At 45.4% G+C, this 17,900-nt stretch overlaps 1 protein-coding gene and 1 long non-coding RNA gene across 2 annotated transcripts in view; both read right to left on the reverse strand.

Annotated features, from left to right (window-relative positions):
- The window catches only part of SIL1 (SIL1 nucleotide exchange factor), a 230,843-nt gene that overhangs the window by 11,130 nt on the left and 201,813 nt on the right, over positions 1-17,900 (reverse strand). The gene's annotated exons all lie outside the window — the stretch shown is intronic.
- Positions 4,975-11,946, reverse strand: LOC116531643. Its single transcript, XR_004260503.1, has 2 exons — positions 9,937-11,946; positions 4,975-9,200 (listed from the first exon to the last, which is right to left on the reverse strand). It is a non-coding gene; the product is annotated as an uncharacterized LOC116531643 (long non-coding RNA).

Consider the following 17,900-nt stretch of genomic DNA (forward strand, 5'->3'; position numbering starts at 1 on the left):
AAAAAAAAAAAAAAAAAAAAAAAAAAAAAAAAAAAAAAAATTACAGAAAATAGGCTGGTATGGTGGCTCATGCCTGTAATCCTAGCACTTTGACAGGCTAAGGTGAGAGGACTGCTTGAGTCTAGGAGTTTGAAGCTAGCCTGGACAAGGTGGTAAAATCCCCGTCTCTACAAAAATTAAAAAAAAAAAAAAAATAGCTGGGCATGGTGATATGTGCCTATGGTCCCACCTATTCAGGAGGCTGAGGTAGGAGGATCACTTGCAGCCTGGGCGACAGAGTGAGATTCTGTCTCTCTAAAGAAAAATAAAATTATAGAAAAATAATTACATACAAAAAAATAACTTACGGAAAAGCTGCAAGAATAGTAAGTGAACTTCCATCCAGATTCACCAATTGTGAACATTTACCACATCTGCTTTTTCATTTTGTCTCTATTAATATTTACACAGATTTTCTAAAATATTTGAGAGTAACTGCAGATATGAAGGCCCTTTACCCCTAAACGTATCAGTGTGTATTTCCTAAGAACATAACCAAAGTACAATTATCAAAATCAGGAAACCAACACTAACACAATAATCTACAGGTATTTATTCAGATTTTTGCCAACTGTCCTAGTAATACTTCTTCCCCCCGCCCCATCTTTTTAAAAAGCTTTTTTTTTTTTTTTAGATAGGGGTTCTCATGATATTGCCCTTATTTAATCTATGGAATAGAATCCATTTCTATCATTTACTTCAATGCTCAAATTATTCTTAGTCACCAGGCCTTTTCAAGCTGGTCTTGAACTTCTGGCTTCAAGCAGTCCTCCTGCCCCAGCCGCCTAAAGTATTGGGATTACAGGAGTGAGTCACTGCACAGAGTGCTCTCAATAATATTCTTTTTAGAAAAATAATTTTGATCCCACGTCCAATTTACGCCCACAGGATGTGCACAGCAGCATGTATTCTTGGTCTCCTTTCATCTGGAATGCTTCCTCAGTCTTTGTCTTTCATGACATGGACATTTATGTAGAATGTTTCTCAGTTTGGATTTGTCTGATATGTTCTCATGGTTAGACCGAGGCTATGGCTTTGGCAGGAATACACAGTGTTGTATCTTTCTCAGTGTATTGTATAGGAGGGCAAGTGATGACCATAAGTACCACAATTGGACGTTTGCTTTGATTACTTGGTTATGGTGGTATCTGCCAGCTTTCTCTACTATAAAAATACTAGTTGTTCGCCGGGCGCGGTGGCTCAAGCCTGTAATCTCAGCACTTTGGGAGGCCGAGGCGGGTGGATCACAAGGTCAAGAGATCAAGACCATCCTGGTCAACATGGTGAAACCCCGTCTCTACTAAAACTACAAAAAATTAGCTGGGCATGGTGGCGCGTGCCTGTAATCCCAGCTACTCAGGAGGCTGAGGCAGGAGAATTGCCTGAACCCAGGAGGCGGAGGTTGCGGTGAGCCGAGATCGCGCCATTGCACTCCAGCCTGGGTAACAAGAGTGAAACTCTGTCTCAAAAAAAAAAAAAAAAAAAACCAAAAAACAACAAACTAGTTGTTCCTCTGAAATTAGTATTTTGTGGGGAGACACTTTGAGATATAAAGACAGCCTATTCCTCATCAAACTTTCATGTAGCAGTTTTGGCAATCATTGACAATTCTTGCTTAATTATCCCTGGTTAAGTATCTTAAGTCCAAAAACCTAAAATCCAAAATGCTCTAAAATCTGAAATTTTTAGGCATCAACATGATGCTCAACGGAAATGTTCACTGGAACATTTTGGATTTTGGATTTTTGGATCAGCGATGCTGAAGTGGTAAGTATATAATGCAAATATGCCAAAGACCAAAAAGAAAAAAAAATCCAAAATCCAAAACACTTCTAGTCTCAAGCATCTCAGATAAGGGATGCTCAACCTGTACCATGATGTTTGTCAAACGATACTCAAACTCCTATTTTATCCTTCAAACTCCTATCTTTATTTTTCTTGCTTCTAACTTTATTTGCTGGCACTCTACCTGGAAAAAGAGATTTTCCTTCTTACCCATTTCTTCATTCATTCAATTATTGATATCAGTATTGATTCACAAATTCTTATTTAATCTATGGAATAGAATCCATTTCTATCATTTACTTCAATGCTCAAATTATCCTTAATCACCAGGCCTTTTCATGCTGGCTTCTGTGTCTTTTTAAAATGTTTCCATCACTCTTTGAGAGTATTTTCTTACCTTCTGGCACAAGATGTTCTTGTATAAGATATTGCTCTTTTCCTGTGCCAGCCATGAAATCAGCCATTTCTCCAATGAACAACTGGAGCCCTTTTTGAAAATATAGATTCCAAGCCCTATCCTGCATATACTAAATCATAATCTCAGAGAATGTGGCTCCAAAGACCTGATTTTTCATAAATGCCACATGTGATTCCTATGTTCTTAGGACCAGCATTTGGGATAACAAGAGCCAATACCCAACCTTTTATCCAGTACAACATCTCTGGTAATTGGTGGCCCAGTACTTGAAAACTACGTCATCAAACAAGGGGGCTTTCTGCTAGTTTAAAACTCCTCCAATTGACAGAAAAGTATATTCTGACACTGAGCTGAAATCTGCCATCATGAAGCTTATACCCTCTGGTCCTAAGTCTACTCTCGCAGAAAGAAAGGGTTGCCTGATCCTGTCCTGACAGGTCAGCCCTTCTGAAAGTTAGGAGCAGCCAACCATGCAAAGAATGCTCCCCTCACAACATGGCCTCACAGGATTCTGCAGTCATTCTTAGTGTGACTCTTGAAACCCTCTAAACTCTATGGGGTCCTGTTCCACTTACAAATCCCTATAGAGGTGGTGCCCAAACCTATCTGCAGGGCTCCAGCCTGGCCAGCTCCCCACTCAGAGTCCAGTGGGCCTGGCTGCCTTTGTCCCAGGGCCACTCTGCCCTAATGCCTCAGGCCAGCTCTAGGCTTTAGGAAGTAGCCTCACAGAGCTTATAGTGGCCTGCCTCAGTCAAATTCCTAGAGGCTGCTCACATAATCTTCTGATGAGTCAGGGATCCCCAACATGGCTCTGAACCCAAACACAGGGCTTCGATTTTATTCTTACTAACGATAAATATGGTCAGGAGGCAAAAAGCAAATTACAAATAGTATGGGGTGATATAACACCATATATTTATTTCTGGGTGGTGAGATTTTTGTTTCAAACAAGGAATCTGAATCACTTATAAATTAGAAGTTTAATAACAATAAAATTTAAAATGCCACTTGGCTACCTAGACCCTTCCTCCTAGCCTGTCACTATTCTTTTGGATCCTCACTGTCACGTATCTCACATGGTTATCCCTTCCCGATTAGTGCCATCTGTTCCCACATCTTCACATGAGAACCAGAATGCAGGTTACACAGGACAGAGTCTGCCACGAGCTCTTTGGCACATCACTATAGTGAAGGCTCTGGTGACACTAAATCATTTCTAAATAAACACTGATTAAGTCTGATTGTTCAAGCTGCTACAAATCTACATCATTTTATTATTATTATTATTCAGAATCTCACCTCACTGAGGCTGGAGTGCAGTGGTGAAATCTCAGCTCACTGCAACCTCTGCCTCCCAGGTTCAAGCAATTCTCATGCCTCAGCCTACCATGCAGGGACTACAGGCACATACCACCATGCTCACCACTACACCTAGCCATTTTTTTTTTTTTTTTTTTTGTATTTTTAGTAGAGACAGTTTTGCCATGTTGGCCAGGCTGGTCTCGAACTCCTGGCCTCAAGTGGTCTGCCTGCCTCGGCCTCCCAAAGTACCGGGATTACAGGTATTAGCTACAGCACCCAGCCTCAAATCTACACCTTTATCATCATTTCTCTATCTGATCTATTAGATTATCATGAGATTCTGTCAAATGATTTCCTGAAATACAGGTCTTCCTCTGTGTCTATTGTACCGGCCTAATCTACCAGCCTAGCAAATCTGAAAAAGAAAAATGGAATTGGGAGGGAACTTGAGAGAGTCTTCTGGGGTACTGATAATATTACATTTCTTGATCTGGGTCATGGTTACATGGGTGTGTCCACTTTAACTAATTCATCAAGTGAAATGTGCTGAGCTTTTCTGTATGGAGGGAGGTGGGAGGGAGGACTTCAGCATTAAACTAGTCCATCAAGACCTGGTTTTATGGAACCCAAACTAACTCTAAGAGATGACCTCTTTTCTTTAAAAACACTCATAAGTCACATCTCAAAAACTTGCTCTGTTATTTTGAAAACCAGAACAGTTGCCCATTGTGTCTACTTGCCCCTCTCCCAATCCCCGTGATGTGATAAAGATTCCTGCACACAGTTTGATGATGGTGTCCCTAAGTTTCTGTCTGACATTTAATTTTTCAGACCCTGTTTAATTTGGAGAAGACCGTGGCTCATTTACACTTTTTGCACATTCCTTGTCTCAAGTTCCACTTAACCCTATGTTTTACTTTCTGCAGGAGGGCCATTCTCTTTAAAAGAGAAGGCAGAAGCAAACAGAATGAGCAGCAAGGACAGAGATACTCTCTCTGGCATCTGCTAAATCACCCGACTGAACTAGGTGACCTAAAGCCTTCCTTGCCATTCCTCTCACTTGGAACAGTAACTGCGCAGGCGCCTTTGTTGTTCTTAGTGTTCTCAGGTCTCATCCGTCTTGTGCTCCTGACAGTGTTCTCAATGGCTGCATCCTTCTCTATTTGTTCTTGGTTACAGGTCCCTTATTTAATCTCTAGACAAAATCTCCACTCGAACTGTGCCCCCTGCAGCCATGTGGGTCTCCTTAGGTGGCTCCCTGTTCCCTGCAACAATCACTCGTGACTCTATTAAGAACACTTCATTTTTTAAACTCTGAGTCATCCTTCCTTTCGAAGCTCTTGTTCAGATATCGTATCTACTTTTTCCTGGACCTTCTGAAATTTATTTTCCCTAAAACTCAGAGGCAGAGAGTTTTACCTTCCCCTTGGCTTCTCCAAACACAGTCACTTTCTGCTGAGGTTTCCAAAACTTTTTTTTTTTTTTACCAGACAAATCCTTCTTGTTGCTCAGAATATAATTTCAGTGAGGCCCTTCTTATTGCTTCCTTAACCTCCTGAGAGAGAAACCGGTCAGAAAAGAAAATTAAGAATTAAAGCAAGTAAAGAATTTATTGGTTCCTTTTTATTTTCTAGAAGCAGATTTCCAACTGCCCAGATATCCCGTACACTATGTCAGTTTGCTTCTGTGCCAGTTTTATAATTTCAATTCAGAAAGCCTCTTCTACACTGAGGGTAAAAAGCTGACAATCACCTCAGAGTTGGTTGGCCGGTTTTTTGGTGGGCTTAAAAGCCAATGACCTGGACTTTTTTTTTTTTTTTCCCACCAAAAGCCCAAACCGAGAAAGCAGAAAACTAAGTGCTACTCTGGAGTCAGAGAGACCTAGGTGCAAGTTCGAGATTCCAGTGTTCTCAGCTGTGTGACTAAGTTACTAAGCCTCTCTGGACCTCAGTTTCTGATTTTGTAAAACAGGGATGTATAACAATAATATTTATCTCATAGGATTGTTGTGGGGATGAAATGTGATTTTATATATGTAAACACACACATACACACACACACACACACACACACACACACACTCTTCCTGGCAAATGCCAAGCATTAGGATAACAGCTGTTTTTATCATAATATACCACTTGACAGAAATTATTATTTTTACTTTTCTGCTAAGACAGAATGCCTCCTTCTCAGAAGGAAGAGGAGCTATCTGTGTTGAGGGACAAAGAAGACCTCCCACTGAGTGGCCTTAGATTCTCATTTTCAGCTCCTCCGACTGGATAGACAAAGCCAGTATAGAAGGAATTCATGGGGGAGAAATGTAATTAACAAGCTAGAGGGAGAGATTGGGAGGAAGGATCAAAGTAGCTAATTAGAACTGGCTAAAGGGAGACCACAGGGTAGGGAACAGGGAAGAAAGCAGGCTAAAGAGAATTATCTGCAGCCTCTAATTATTCAAACAATGTCCCTGAGTAATTGTCTCAGGCAGTCTGAGGGAGGCAAGGCAGGAGTAACAAGGTTAAGCAGAAGAAAATTTAGACAAAACATATGGGAGATTTTTTTCACAAGCTGAGATTTATCAACTTTATTAGAGAACACAGAGGATGTTATTTTAGGTCTTCTATAACAGCTGGTGGTATAACTATCCCTACAGGTCTGGTGGCTGGGTGAGAGTGGAGGAGGCCAGACCCCACAGGGCAAGAAGGGATCCGAGGAAATGGCCCAGACTATCCTGACTCCAAGCTTATAGGCAACACACCTTGTCAACAGGCCCTTTGAGGCTCGGGAAAGCGCTTCCTTCCTCACTCACTCAGATCTGCTCTCCCTCCAACCTCCACATCCCCTCATCCTCTCTGTGTTCTGTCATAAATTTGATAAACGTGATAAATCTCACTGTGTGAAAAATCATCTCCTCAGTCAGAGCCAATGGAATCACGCAGGGCCTATTTTGTGTTTGCCACACAACTGTAGAAATGTTTATGAATGAGCCATCTCTTAATAGCGAAAGAAAAGGCAATGATCGTAGGACGGTCTATAGCTGAAAATGACAACACTGAAATACTTCGTTTACAGCATTTGGAAGTCGTATAGACTACAAATCTCTCTGCTGTGCAACATACATAACAAGTCCCCAAAATATCCTTTGTTTGCTGAGGTTTTGCTCAGATATTTAAGGTTCTGACAGTTTAAATATGGTGAACAATATGGTGAACCATCCAAATATTTTGCATCATTGGTATTTGGAAAGATCTTTAAGAACAATTAGTTCTAGTCCTAAGAGGCAAGTGCAGCACCCAGGCTCCCGGTTTTCCGTGGGGGCAGATCAACATGGCCTCCTCAGCCAGCTCCATTTCACATGGAGTCTCAGGCCCCCGCTAGCATGAGTTTCCTGCACCTGGCCACCTGGCTCACATTGTAACAGAGAAGAAAACTGGGTGGATCGGCTGACTCCCCAGCCAGATGCAGGGTTCACCAGGTCTCACTGGAGGCTGAGAAAGATACAGAGCCTCCCCTGATGCAGGAACAACACTGGGAGGCCTGATCTTGCTCAAGGCCCTTTGACCTGACTCACCAGAGGCTGGAATGAGAACCTAAAGGAAAGTGGAGACTTCTCATTCTGTGGAAATCTTTAAGAACTGAGGAAAAGTTCCAATTACTTACAGCTTCCAGGGACAGACGATGAATGGCTTCGTTTGCGAACATGCTGTTTGTCTGAGGCTCTTTGTCCAGTCAGCTGGTTGACAAATACTGATCATGCCTAGTGTGCACAGGGGCCTCAGCTAAGAATACCAGGGCTAGAGCAAAGAACGAACATAGTTCCTGCTTCTATCAGATAAAATTAACAGCCGAAAGAGATGTGCAAAGAACTACTCTGAGAGAAGCTACTGGGCATGAAGGTTGTCTGAAAAATGGAGGTGCTGAGTGGGAGGGCATGCTGGAGGAATGACCTTGACAAGATCAAAAGTTATTAAAATAGAGGAGAGAGGCTAAAATTCTGTATGTACTGCCCAACTGAAGGCAGATAAAAACCTACTTTTTTTCCCCAAAAGAAAATGTTAAGAATCACCTTCCACAGAGCCTTTTAACTCTGTTTCTGATAAATCATTAAAAGGCCTTCTGCTGGAATCATTCTAATGCCAAAGAAAAAGTTACACTCATAAAATAGTTAATGTCAAAATGTAAATGGTTTGTTTAAGATTCAGCAATTGTTGCTGAATCAAACACAAAATCTCTATGGCTTGAATAGCAAGGGAAACAAAAGGCTTGACGATTTAGTGCTCGTTAAAGCCTGTCTGGCTGAATTTTAGATTGCAACTTAAAAGAAAAAAACATTAAACCAGTTCAAGTGTGAACTGACATATGCACAGCAGTTTTCAGCTGCCTGCAAATGGTGCAAGGACACAGCCTGGAATGTGACTGGCACACACCATGGCTGAGTATGGACCGATGTCCAGGGTACAAGGGCAGGGCCTGAGGGAATGCGGCCCCAACAAGAAAGTGTGGGGAAGCTGAGCCCAGGGCCCAAGGGCTGAGGGTGACACTGGGAAGAGGGCCAATCCCCATTAGCTCTTTCCTGAAGGGAGGCTAGGGGCTTGGGAACAATCAAATGCTAGGTAGGGGCTCCTTCCCACCTGGGAAGGTGGGGAAGCTACAGCTTTTTGCTCTCCCTGCCCTTTTCCTGCCTTGCTTGTCCTCCTGCCTCTACAAATCTCATCACAGGCCTGATGATCCCCATAAGCCTCAAGTCAGGTGTTAGAAATAGTCCTTTGTGGTAGGTTTGTGGGGTGCTGAGCAGAATCTTTGTCTAAATTCTCTTGCCTACTGTGATGTAAACCCTGAAAATTTCACCATCTGGGATTTACTTGAGCCTTAAAGACAATTCTTTCAGGGTCCTCTATTAACATGCCATTGTCCCTGGGTTGGGAGGGCCGTGCATAAGTAGGGTGACCACACAATTTATTGTTCAAACTGGGACACTTCTAAGAGTGAAAGGGGCACAATTAATTACTGCACTGGGACAAGAGGCATAAACAGAACATATGGTCACTCTGTATAAGGCTTTGTGTTAAGTTCTACGGAAGACACAAAGGTGAACAAAGCACTTTCATGGTCCGGGAACCTGGACCTTGAGCTGAGAGGCAGGGGATCCAGGGAACAGGCCAAAGCAAGACACCCATGGAGGGGGATAACAGTTCTCCAGAGGGAACCGTTACAGCAGCATAGCAAAGACCAAGGGCTCTGGAGCCGCACAGATTTGACTTTGAATCCTGGACTTCTTTCTATACAAACTTGAGACAGGTCAATTAACCTATCTGAGACCCAGCTTCCTCATCTGTAAAATGAAGGTTACTTCATGAGGCTGTTGTGAGGATTAAATGAGATACCAAACGTAACAGTACCTGATATGTAATTTTCAACAGGTTCAATATCGTTAGCATGATCAAGACTAACCTTCTACTCAAACCCCCATTACTGCTGTAAATGTCCTGAGTCAGAAGGTGTGGGCAAGGCAGAAAGAATAAACCACTAAAATGGCAGACTTAACTTAGCTTCCCTCCAAACTAATCTTCCAAGGACCACCACCCAGGGCTGGGCAGTGAAAGGATAGGGACCACAGCAGCTCCTAAGGAGTGGACGACCCAGCCGCCTGGCTCTCCTGGTGCCCCTCCTGCTGGTCTGAGGCTTCGCGCACTGACCCAGCCTCTCAGCTACTGCTCCATTCTCAACCCCTGGAGGCAAATGCCACCCACCTGCCTTCCTCGAGCCATTTCCCTCAGGGCAGGAAGCGACTTTCCAAAGTGACCGAGCCCTGTCCTGATGGCTGGGTAATGCTGTCTACTGGGCAGTGGTACATCTTCCTGGGCTTCTTGTGACAGAAATGCCAAAAACAAACAAAACAAAAAACTGCACAGCCCCTCATTGCCAGGAGAGGAGGGGATTCTGGTGGGCCACCATTAAACAGCTGTCAAGTGCTTTCCAAGCATTAACTCATGTCATCATCATGACAGCTCCAGGAGGCAGACACCATTACTCCCAATTTGCTCATCAACAAACTGAGTCACAGAAAGCTAAGTAATTTTTCCCAAGGTCACAAAGCTAATCAGTAGCAGAGTCATGCAAGCTCTAGAATAGGCGCTAAAAAAACTGGATTCCACTAGGGACACACCGCAAATTACTAGCCAAATGGCCAGGAGGGAGGCTTTAACTTATCTCAACTTTACTTCTATTATCTGTCAAGAAGCTGTGCCACTTCACCAAGGGACCTGCTGTTGAGTATTGAATGAAGGAGGGCAGGTAAAATCGCTGTACAGGTGTTTACTATTATGATGCCCTGCCAACATCCCACACCATGGAGTTTTAGAGAGCTGGCCCCAGCACGGAGAAGGAGGAACCTGGTGCCCTGCTGTTTTTTCCTTGCTTGGGCCCCGGAAACTCTGGCTGAAGGTCAAGGAGGAATTACTCTAAAGCAGTGGTTTTCCAAGTCTGATCTCTGGGCCAGCAGCATCAGCAGTATCTGGGAGCTAGTTAGAAATGCAAATTCTCAGGCCTCACCCCAGACTCACTCAATCAGAACCATTAGAGGGGGGCCTGGCCATCTGCGTTTTAACAAGGCTTCCAGGTGCTTCTGAGGCATGCTTAATTTTGACAACCACTAGACTACAGTATCCCTGGACAGATAACAAGCTGGGTCTCTGTCACCCTGGTGGGAAAGTCCTGCTTCAGGGGCCTGAGGCAAGGCCCAGCATTGGCCAAAAGACCCAGGCCGTGAGGGCCACTGGCCCAAAGATGAAAAGCTCCCATAAAACCCAGACCTACATGGCTGCACTGATCAAAATACAATAAAGAAGAAAGTGAGAAATCTGACAAAAAGAAAATGCAGCTTCAGTGGGGGACAAAATACAACAATCTTCTGTGGGAGATGAGAAGCATAAAAGAGACGTTAGATGTTCAAAGAACCAAATGTCGCAATGACAAAAAAATACAAGAATAAAGACAAAGTGTGGACATCAATGCCACACAGGCCTCAGTCTAATGATGGCAGTTGCAGGGAACAGCAGCCGTCCTCCCAGGACTACAGCCCGCTTTCCCCCGCCCCCAACACGACAGCCTATATAAATAGAGTCTTGAGGAAAAAAATTACCAGCAATTAGTCACTGAATCTGCTTGCTGGAATGAAGGGAAACTTGTGGAAAGTCACCAGAGGCTCTGGTGGGAAAAGCTCAGCTAAGGAGGCCACGCAGACAGGGCAGGAGTGAGACGATTAAGGGAAAAGGCCTGTGGGGTGTTCCTGCAACCTTTGATGCCTGCCAAGTCTTAACCTGGAAGGGAAAATGGAGGGCCTGGCCACTGGGCTATAATGAGCTCCAACCTGGGCCCGCATCCAAGTAGGAAGTCCTTTAATGTGGTCTTGGGCTGGAGGCGGGACAGGGGAATGAGGAGGAGGAGTCAGCATAACATGCCCTGCCCTGGGCTGCGGGTACCTTACAGGGATGAGGCAGTAGAGCACAGCCTCTGACCACAGTGCCTCCACCACAGAAAGCCTGTGCCACACAGGTCCTCCCCTGGCCCCTGGGGAATTTGCTTTAGAAGCAGTGACAGTAGCAGGCTCAGTGTGTCCATTCAGGAGATCTGCTGAAAATGACCCTATTTCAGGACCAAAGTGATGAGGAGGGAGGACCTCCCTTGCCCCGATGAATTTCTCAACTCATCTCAATCCACTGAGAAGAATCTCTCAGTGTGCTGTGCTCCCCACCGCCTCCGCCTGAGCACCCTGCCCGTCTCCATCTTCGTCTGGGCAATTCCTACTCCAAGACCCCGCCAGACACCATCTCCTCAGAGAAACACTCGCTGACCTCCTGACCCTCACGGGGCCGCCCCTGCTATGCATTCCTGGGGTCCTCCTTCTTTCTGTCCTCTTAACAGACCTGACAAGATTGGCTTCCCTTCCTAAACCGTGAACTCATTCAAGGACCTGGACTGTGCCTTGTTGCCTGCTCAACTGGGACCTCACTCTAGATGGTGAAGCCCAATGCCCAGCATGCAATTAACAGGAGCTGCCTGCAGACACGAGGCTGGCTCTGTGCCCCCTCCTGGCTGAGACACCGAGCCCCAGCACTAGGCACATGGATGGGTTGGGCATATGACCTCCCTTTATGAGCACCTTGCCCACTCCAAGAGCTCATGGAGTCAGACTCCGCCACTGCCCTGGGTTTTGACTTCTCTCCCCACCTCCCTGCACTTTGATTCCTTGGCCATGTGTCCTCCTCACTGCATATCCCCTGCCTGCTTGAGAAAAGGGATATAGCCCAGATGGTCAATGTCCCCTTGGGGTCCCCCCTCCTGGGAACGTCTGTAAGTCTGTAATTGCTTGCAAACAGGAGTTCATATATATATATATACATATATATGTGTGTGTGTGTGTGTGTGTGTGTGTGTGTGTGTGTGTGTGTGTGTGTGTGTATGTATAACTAAGAAACAAATTTCTAATGGTATTAATAGAATTTAGGCAGTAGCAGAATGAAAAAAGATTTGGGGACAAAGGAGTTTCACATAATTCCTGAAATCACCTCTAGTAGGTAACGCCCACCTCTGCTGTGCCTAACATCAACCCCGACTCAATCCTTGGATTAGGTACCGCCTGCCAGCCGTGGCAGGACAGTCCACAGATATGTCCACAGGTGGCCACTGTTCAGCCTGACCTCACCTGGCTGTCTTCCTTGACAACAGCCCTCTCACTGTAGACTGGAAATGGGAGGCTAGAATCCCTGCTTTCTTTTCTGGCACTCTAACACAGGACCAGCCCAACTTTCCATGCCTATGTCAGGTCAGCATGGCATCAGAGATGGCCATTTGGCCATTCTCCTCCTGCAATACTTTACGCTCCACCAACCCCTGTTTCATCTGAGAGCCACTCACAGTCAGCTCTGCCCAAGGTCCCTGATAGACTGGCTGGTGCCAAGGATCCACTGAGGAGGTGGCACAGAGCCACGCAGGGGAGCAACAACATTGGAAGGGGGCAAGGTCAAGCTGACAAATATCATATACAATGAGAAAGAATTGCATGAACCGCAGTGGCATAATGTAGCATAACAGATGGATAATTAGATTTATTCTAAGAGCTGTAAAAGTAAGTAATTAAATAAAAATATGGAACAATGAATCTGCCACAGAATGACACCTAACAGCCTCACAAGGGCCTTGCAGCTGGCACAAGTAGCCTGGGAAAGAAGCAGCAGGCAAGGAACCTCTAACACTGCCCTGATGTTTCAGGCACAATAAATTTAGCACCAGCTCACACTGGGCACCAGGAAACAGCCTGATCTCAGAGGGAGATAATCACACCCACGGCTGCAGCAGTACTGTGTCATGGGAGTCGGCCTCTTCTCTACATCTGGAAGACAGCAGCCTGAGGTAGACAGATAAACGCCCCACCACTGGCATGTTTGGCAAGGCCCCTGCAAAGCAAGACTGACAGATTGTATTTATTTTGCAGAAGCAGAGGCAGAGAGGAAGGGAGATGAAAATGTATGCACAGATAACAGGATTCACTGCCACCAACAAAGGCAGGCTGGGAGACCCAGGTTCAGGCCTCCACTATCCTCCCAAAAGTTGGTGGCAATGGTGAGGGTACAGTTACCACACAAGAATACAAGGCAAGCACCCAATGTGTGCAAAGCAAAGTGTTAGGTACAGGATTTCACCAGGGAAGTAGCTTCCAGGGACATGACATTAGCTATTTGAAAGAGACAGATCAGTTGGAAGTTGTTTTGTATTAGGATTCTGTTTTTAAGGGACCAAAATGAAATTCAAACTCATCTAAGGAAAAAAAAGAGTGTGGTGGGTCCCATGATGAAAAGCACAGCTGGGTCCAGAGGCTCAAGCAATGTGCCAAGGCCCTCTCTCAGCCTGCACCTCTAGGTTTTGCTTCTCTCCACTTTGCTCCTCGTAAACATGCCCATCCCAGCAAAAAGAGAGCTACAGCCTCCCAAATGGTATAGAATTCCAAGGAAGAACTTTGATTGGTCCTACCTGTGTCACATGCCCACCCCTGGACCAATCATTGTACAGATGGAAGCCATACTGAATGGCAAGTCTAGGTCATATGACCAGCCCTAACTGGGAAGGGAACAGGTGGGGCATAAAGATTAACAGCCTCATCAGACCATGTGGCACTGGTGAAGAGATTCCCAAAGGAAAGGAAGTATTATTTTCCAAAGAGGAGAACAGAATGTGTTGAGAGACCAAAAACAACATAAATGAAGAGCTTTCACAGCCCACCACATTGTTTTATACCACTCCAGGCCAAGGTACTAGATGAGAATTGACTGTTTGGAGCTGGACTGGGAGGTGGCCAAGTCTATTAACAGTCTGGTTGGAGATTTGCTTGCAGAGATTCCATTTGACCCTATCGACTTGAAATGCTTCAAAGGCCCTTCTACTTGTACTTTTAAAAGCAGCCCATCCTTGCAGACCTGCCCCCGAGACCAAGCACAGGACCTTTTCGACCCAGCAGCCAATTCTGCAGGGTTTTCTCACCAGCTTGAATCCTCTTCTCAGAGCAGAGACCATAGAGATTAACTCCCCCAAACCTGGAAACCTTAGCAACTTTGACAGGGGGTCGTTGGGGATGAGGCTCAGTCCAGAGTTGCTCCCCATTCACGTCAATGGTTTCACAGGAAAGCTCTCTATTCCAAGACAGCCCTACATCCTGGGGAGGGAAACTGGGGATATTAGCTGCAAAAGTAGAAAACTTCCCACATCCCCAGCGCCACAAAAGCTGCCACTTTGCTCAGTGCCTAGCACAAAGGGCTCACAGTGGGGCTTTCTCCACAACCTGGCTTGAAGGAAGAGAGGTTCTTGGCCTCTCCTCACCTCCAGGGCCCACTGCACACTCTTCAAACACCCTCACTGGGCTCCAACCAACAGGCTCAGTCATCTCTCTGGCTAATTATCAAAGCAGCTTCCCTTCTCAAGGATCTCCAGAAACTCAGGTCTCCTTCAGGCCACACAGATGACATCCTTCCTCCAAGAGCCCAGAATGAGCTCTGTAAGGACCCTGGGGGGAGCTGAGACATAGGAGGCCTCATTGTTCCAAGGCCAGCTGGGGATAGGGGTTATGGAGACCTTTGGGAGCCAGACCCAGCAGGAGAATCATGAGGCTTCAGCTCCTGAGCTCTGCACATTCTTAAGTGATTCTGTTGACTTCGCCAACAACCTGGGGCTCACCAAAAGCAGTGGTACTAGCCAATATCTGGCTACCAAGTTCTTTCTGCCACCATTACCTGTCCACTGAGGCCGTCCCCAGAAATGTAGAAAGACAAAGCTTAGCTCCCATGTGGAGTACTTAAATGCTCTAGCCATGCTAAACAGAGAGGCAGTAAGAGCAGGAGGGAGGACAGCAACCCGGGGTAGAGAAGTGCTCGTTCAGCATGAAGCTGAGGCTGGCCACAGCATTCCTCCAGTGCAGTAGGAAGCGACACCTGCCTGGCCACCTGGCTGCAGGGATCAGAGCAAACTGAGTCCACCCCCAAGCCCAAGCCAATTAAAGATTATCCTTATACAATTAAAGGTTGTATAAGAATAAGGTGGTCCACATAGTGATCATGAATGCTGAAACACAGAGTTTAAAGGGCTCATGCCAGAAAACCCAACAGCAACTTCTATGTCTTAATTTTATTATTTTATAATAAGCAATTTAAATAATTATAAATTATGTAAGTTCATGGTAAAAAAAAAATCAAGCAGTATAGAAGGGTACAAATAGAAAGGAAAATTCCCTGTTTCTCAGACTCTCAGATGTAAGAGCAGAGTGTTTTTTCTCTTGAGACAGGGTCTCACTCTGTCGCACAAGCTGGAGTATAGTGGTGTGATCACAGCTTGCTACATCCTTGAGCTCCCAGGCTCAAACGATCCTCCTGTCTCAGTCTCCCGTGTAGCTGGGACCACAGACATATGCCACTGCACCTAAGGTTTTTTTTTTTTTTTTTTTTTTAATATAGAGTTGAGGTCTCATTATGTTACCCAAGCTGATCTCGAACTCCTGGGCTCAAGTGATCTTCCCACGTTGGCCTCCCAGAGTGCTGGGATTACAAGTGTGAGCCACCGTGCCCAGCCTTGACTAATTGTTGTTGTTGTTGTTGTTGTAAAGGCTGAGTCTCACTATGTTGCCCAGGCTGATCTCAAACTCTGGGCTCAAGTGATCCTCCTGCCTCAGCCTCCCAAAGTTCCAGGACTACAGGCAGGAGCCATCACGCCCAGCCCAGATTTTTATATCACATATTTAAAAATATATGTGCAATATAAATTTATATATAAATCTTTACCCATTTACTTTTTATATGAATGGATCACACTTCTACACATGCTATTTTCAATACAGAGACCCTACTCTCCAGAAAGAAGAGGCTCCTCAGGTCTCCTCATGCGACCCTTGATATCAAATTGAGCAGCAAACAGAAGAGAACAGGGGTGGCTGGTCATAGTTTAAAAGACTCCAGGATATACTAACATTCCAGAATCAAAATCTAAATCCAAAGAGCTCCTCAGGAAAGCATGAACTCAGCTGCAGTGGGGTCTCTCCCTGCAGCCCAGGGAGAGGGAAAACAGCCTTTGTAAACCGTTCCTCCCGGGCTCTCCCGTCTGTGGTTGGCAGCTTCGCCTCCCCGCAGTTGCCATCTGAGGGCCTTCATTCTTCACTGTCATGCCTGTCACCGGCTCTGTCCTCCCGCTTTGGGCTCTGCTCTACAGCCTCCGCACTGCTCTCAAACATCACCACTGGCAGGGCTTCGCAACTGAGAACAACAGGAGATGACCTCACGGCCTTTACATTCTAATGCCAGCTCCCAATTACTTGTACTGTTGAATAATTGAAAGAGGAGAATAATCCACTCAGCTGATTTGGGAAGCCAGCCAGGCACACAGATTATCTCAGAGTGAATTATTCACACTAGGGATAATTGGGAGTTGCCCAAACTTCTATTTGTGGTTCAGGCATCACGTGGAAGAACATTCAATATGGAAAGTATGAAAGCTAGAGAGGGAAGGAGACCTTGCTTCCGGGCCCAGGTTTCCTTTATGTTGCTTGGGAAGTCAGTGCCCCTCTCTTACTTAGTCTCACTTAGAGTCAATGAGCATAACAATGATATTAACATTAACAGTATTTTAGTGACAGCTCTTGCTGTGTTCTGTGCTGTGAGCTTCATGTGTATCATCCCACATTATCTCATTTAATCTTTACAATGAGTCTGTGAAGCACCATCGTCTTCTTCATCTCTGAGCTGAGGAAGCTGAGGCTGAGATAGGTTTAGTAACTTGCCCAGAGATGTACAGCATCAAGTTGTCTGTCCATCCATAGCCCAGGCTCTTACTCAAGAAGCTCTTTTGCCACCCACCTCTTACCTCTCCCACCTTGTAAGAGTCTTCCTTATAAAAGACATAAAACTGTAAAAGATAAAAGCAGCCCATTTTTAGTATAATACTGCCTACTCTCATCTTGAAATGACTGGATTTCAAGGTAAGAAAAATGGTTCCCTCCTCTGAAAGGTTGGCAAGAAGCCTGTAGGAAGAGGCTGGTCAGCTGGTCAATCCATTTCAAGAAATCCAATGTCTGGAAGCACAAGCCACTGGCAAACTTCCAAAAGAGCTCGGTCTTCTCTCATGATCAAAGACTCAAAAATGCAACCACTGTCTTCCCCCTGACATGCCACCACTTCAGCCAAGAGGCAGCTACTGAGCTGGGCAGCTCAGCACCGTGAGGCCAGAGCACAGGGGAAGGGCACAGACTCTGCAAGCCACAATCAATACTTGCCTCAGCCAAGTGTCTATGAGGTGACTGACTGTCCCTGCATGTTTGGGGTCTCCTTCCACAGTGCTCTAGAACAGTCCCCGGATACTAGGTGTGGTGCCAATCTGTCACTGTCACCAGTGACCCTCACCAGCGATCCCAGCCTTTGTGTTGTTGCCTCCCACATTAACTGTAGATGATCTATGTGATGGAAAGAATAAAAGAGGAGGGGATGGTGTCGAATTCTGAGGCTAGGTCACAAAAAGAACTGAAGTTTCCACCTTGCTGTCCTATGTTGTTCACTCTGGGTGAAGCCATGGGGAGAACCGCACAGCCGTGTGGAGAGGCTCACGGAGAGAGAAACCGAGGCCTCTCACCAACAGCTGGCACCAACTAGTCAGGCATGTCAAATGGAAGCAGATTCTTAGCCCCAGGCAACACCCAGCCTACACTTCCAAATTCCTGACCCAGAGAAACAGAAAAATAATAAACTATTACTGTTGTTATAACCTACATCTGAGAATAAATTGTTATACAGCAACACATAGCTAGCAAACTGGACAAGAGAGAAAG

This window comes from Sapajus apella, unplaced genomic scaffold (assembly GCF_009761245.1).
Source record: "Sapajus apella isolate SASKATOON/1434 unplaced genomic scaffold, GSC_monkey_1.0 scaffold71, whole genome shotgun sequence".
Lineage (NCBI taxonomy): Eukaryota > Metazoa > Chordata > Mammalia > Primates > Cebidae > Sapajus > Sapajus apella.